General features: G+C 33.8%; 1 long non-coding RNA gene across 1 annotated transcript; it reads right to left on the bottom strand.

Moving 5' to 3' along the window:
* Positions 1-606: 606 nt before the first annotated feature.
* LOC104243652 (uncharacterized) lies at positions 607-3,784 on the bottom strand. The gene is made up of 2 exons (XR_715252.2): positions 3,074-3,784; positions 607-923 (listed from the first exon to the last, which is right to left on the bottom strand). It is a non-coding gene; the product is annotated as an uncharacterized lncRNA (long non-coding RNA).
* Between the last annotated feature and the right edge of the window lie 1,070 nt (positions 3,785-4,854).

The following is a 4,854-nucleotide window of genomic DNA, read 5'->3' as shown; positions in this document are numbered from 1 at the left end:
TTGTACTATATCTTAACTAATGTTCAAGAGTGTAGCTTACCATATATTCCCTTATAACATCTATAAGGGAAAAACTATAGTTTAAAGAGGATGGATTTAAAGAGAATCCTTTAAGAAAATAGCATTAGTACATATAAACTTGAAAGGAACTTTGAAAGATGGAACGTTGTTATGAAAGTGTTTTTTTTTTTAAAAAAAAAAGCTTAAATTATTGTACTTTGTTTCCTAAATCAGGAAAGTTCATATTACCTTAATATGGTGAAAGTGTTATGAAAATGAACCTAAGATATTACCTCGATTTTAGATAGAAAATTATTTGAAACCCTTTGTTTTTGGGGCAACATCACTTTGATCTTTCCGAAATAGACAATTTTCATTTAGAAAATATTAAACTCACAACTCGGTTCTGATTCTTTCTTTTGGAAGAGGGACTTCCCCCTTTGTTATTCCTTTGGGCTTCAAAAATCTTTAAGGAAAGAGTTAGCGAAGCATAATATATGGATAACAGTTCATGACTAGAGGATGTGGACTTAATTGCTAATCAATGCCTCTTTTAATCCTAGGTTTTTTAAGGCTTGCCTAAATTATTTTATGTGAGTTAAAAGATAAAATAAAGCATTCCATTCAATAAATAATTGCAATATACATATGAGACAAAACAACATGAACATAGTAAAAGAAACGACATAGTGAAATTGTAAAATAACTAAAGTTGTAAAGGAAGGAGCGAAGGGAAAGAATGGACTCTTGGGGGTTTGGGCCTCAAAGATGTAGGCCCAGTAAAGAGCAGGAACGGACAGCAGTGGGCTTCAGACTCCCAAGTGCGCAGTGCATATTTGGACTTGAGTTCTTTCGAGAACTCAGCAGGCCCAATTGTTATACACGTTCAGAAAGCAAGAGAGAAAGTCATTTGATATAATATTCTGTACATGCAATCATACATGAGATATATAGGTAAATGACTTAAACAAAATATAATAAACCGATAGTAATTTGAATTATGAAAGTTTATACTAATGGTCAGCTATGGCAAAGTGAGTCGCATTGAAGACCTTTGGTTGTCATTAAATGCTAAACCCAACAGGAGTAAAGAATTTCAATAGATTAGAGGCTAAGGGTAGAGTTCCGTTCAAGGCCAAGACTCTCTTTGGATCCTCAAAACTTCAAAGTTCCCAAGAGTGTCAAGGCCTAGAGCAGTACTTGTGTTAGGGAGACTAGCTCAACCAAGAGCTAAACTCGATCTACTCCCAAATACCTCTAACCACTCACACTCATTCTTCCCCACATGTTTAAATGCCAATGAGGCACTTTCAATATGAATCCCAACACCACAGTGATACCATGCCACACAAGCACATATATAGAATACCATAAGACAACCTATTCATATTGTTATAACCATATTTCAAAGCTAAATGGATGATTCATTCTAAGTAACATGCATAGCAGGTTTAATGAAATCAGCTTCATACATACATAGAAGCAGAGATATTATCATATCATTTTTAAAGAATCAAAACTCCTAAGATCATATGTTTTAATAATAGGAAAAACATATATCCCAGTCTGCAGCAATCATGAACACATGTACCGTAACATCCTTCGACTAGAGCAATCAAAGATTGACTTTAACTTAGGTTTTGATAACACATGGGTTAACAACCCCAATTAAATCTCTTAAAAAGTATTCACAAAGATATAGACCAATGTCTTCGATTAAGTTCTGAGGGTGATTAGGGGAGGGCAGATTGACAACCATAGCTAAAACTCTCTAAAGAGTACCAATACAAATATATGTCAGCAACTTCAAATAGAGATACATACCAATAATCTTAATTAAGAGGCATAAGTTGATGACTTCAATTAGAACATTCTAAAATTCAAAGCAGTAATCATTATTAGAGCTTCCAATGGCACTTTCACAGATATCAAACTATAATCAGGACTTCCAAGAGTACATAAATTGGTCATAGATTCACAACTTCACTTAGGACTTTTAGGAGTATTAAGAGATTCCTAAGCTATCAATCTTGCTTAATCTTAAAATCAATGATATAATGACTTCTTCGTGAGAGTTTTAGCTTCACACTAATCCTATTGAAAACAAAGCATGTTGTTATATCCCAGCAATAGCCACAAGAGATTCCTTTATAGTTCACAGGGTAGGTTTGATCCATTTAAGAGAGTTTAGTGAGGTTTCAAAGACAACGCAGTCATGCATGTGGTCATAAAGGACAAACGGAGGCACTAAAGATAAAAAAAATTAGTGCAGGATTACAAGAGCATACACAAAGGACACTTGACAGAGGTCACATTATACAAGTATAACCAATAATATCATCATATGAGTTCCAAGAAAAGGATAAGGGTATATTACATTTGGGGAAACATGTTAAACATGTATGGGGATAGGGTCTCAGGTATAATGGAATATAGCAATAGGATTTTAGCTAAATAAATATGTCAATACATCTTACTTCATGTCTTAAAATAAGTGTAAGGTAATCTCAGAATATATACAAAAGTGATAGAAAAATCCAACTAACTTAGGTTAGGTTACATAAACAGGCATGAGTTTAATCAATTGATTAACATGATTATAGAGGCATATTAAGGAGATAAGAACATGTTCAATGGTCATGATCTGGTATTTCTAAACTAATGTAGCAAGCTGGTTCTCATTAAAATGATTCATACTTTGTTAAATTTAGACTATTAAGTGAACCACAAAGTAACATTAGAAGAGATTAACATAACAGTCAGAATAGTGCTAATGGAATCATTAAAGAGGTCTGAAACTAGGTATTAGGAATGTATGATTCTCTTTAGTCATTTTGAAGGTTAATAGTAGGAATGAGTCACTGGATGCATATCAGTATCAATATATAATTCTGATTTTAGCAACTTAAGAAAGTTTATGATAACAGAATCCACTAAACAACATACAGATACAAAAATAGTTAAAAAACATGAACACATTAATTGATAACATCATTCAACAAAGGTAGTAAAGCAGTTCATATTCAGGAATTTGAACTAGTTAAAGAAGAAATAAAGTCGAGGTTTTACTGACCTTTTTGGGGGCAGCAAACCAAACGAGTGTTCAAATTAGCCTTTTTGGAAAACCAAGAGCTCAAGCTCTCAATTAGTATCACACTCAAAATCCAAAGGAAAAGAAAAGCAGAAATATAGACTTTTATCGAGATTTCCCTAGCAAGTATTAAAATTCTCAGATGTTAAGTATAGTTAGTAGGTATATCTTGTTGATTGGTGAGAGCATTGAAGACACTATTTATAGTCGTCATAGAGCCATTAGGGTTTCAGCAGATTCAAATCGATAGTGAAATATGATGAAAGACAGATGATGATAGCAAGAAGGGATAAATCAGACTGAAAACAGAGGAAAAAATGATAAAGAATTTTGCCCGAGAGGAGGAATCGACCGTCGAAGGCAAGGGACCATCGGACAAATCCTAAAACCAAGAGGTCATTGCATTTGACCTCTAGGTATAGATTCTCAAGATAAATATCTGAAGAAGCTCCATGCATACCCCGATTTGATGGAGCATAAGAGGATTCGATCGATTTGAAGTTGCATCCTTAAGCTAGGTTTCCAGATTTTAGGCATTTTGAAATTAAATAATGAAAAGGGAAATAAATCGGCAGGATTCGCGGCTAGCGAAGACAGAAGGGATGATTTGGTTGTTGATTTGTTGACCTTGGTAGGAGAGTAGAGAGCAAAAGGGAAAAGGGGACGGCATGGTCTCCGATGAAATGGATTTAGGGTTTCGGTAGTTGGGATTGTTCTTTAGATTTAAGAGGGGGACATGAGATCTGAGCCGTTGGATCTGATGATCAACGACCCTGAAAATTCGGGCATAAAAAGGGTTTAAAGGGGAATTGTGGCCGTAAGATAATTGTATTTGGATGGTGTGATTGAAGTTCTAGATGGAATTAAAAAAAAGAGAAAACTAGAGTTAATCACTGACCGTTTATGTGTTGGATCAATGGTCTAGATTTATTTGTGCTTCTTTGTGAGTGTAGGGAATAGTCTATGTGGTGCAATCAACAGTCAAGATTTTGTTTGTGCTTCTTTGTGAGTGTAGGGAATAGTCTACATGGTGCAAATAGATTGGCTTAGAGAGGAAGTTGTAGATTGCCAACTTGGACTTGTGAGGGCGTTTGGAGTGGGTCAGGTAGGGGATTCGGCCAATTGTTTGGGCTGGTTTTAATTTACAAATAGCCAATTTGTATTTGATTGGATCTTTGCAACTGTAGCCATTTCAGTCTTTAGCCCCTTTAAAATAATTTTAAATAAACTTAAATAATTTCAATAAATATAATAGAAATTAAAACCATCATATATACTACTAATTACTACAATTAGTTAATTAATAACTATAATATCTTATTTTTCTATTTACTGTACTAATTTATAATTATTGCCATAGTAGTCTAATTAATCTAGAAATTAAGGAGTAATTCACTAAATTAAATATAAAGCCTATATTATGTATTTTATAAATTAAAATAGTAAGTATATTTGTAATTACATAATGTTAATATTAGGTGACTAACTTCAAAACTAATACTTAATTAATTTTTTTTTATAAAAATAGGTATTTATTGATAGAAAATACCCGAAATGATAAACGCGTTGCCAGGATGGCGCAGGAAATAGAGTCATTGAGATAAGAAGTACAACAGATCCAGGAGGTGTCATACTTGGTCGTGACGATGTTTCCGCAACCACCCTGATTCTCTTCCTTAGATTCAATCCTTGATAATTTTCCTTCAGCAACCCGATAAACAACCAGTACCCCAATCGTTGTCACTACAAATTCTTCAACCCAA

The sequence above is a fragment of the Nicotiana sylvestris genome, chromosome 7, assembly GCF_000393655.2.
Source record: "Nicotiana sylvestris chromosome 7, ASM39365v2, whole genome shotgun sequence".
NCBI classification, from domain to species: domain Eukaryota; kingdom Viridiplantae; phylum Streptophyta; class Magnoliopsida; order Solanales; family Solanaceae; genus Nicotiana; species Nicotiana sylvestris.
The sequence above is the reverse complement of the archived record's forward strand: the minus strand, read 5'-3'. Positions and strand labels throughout refer to the sequence as shown.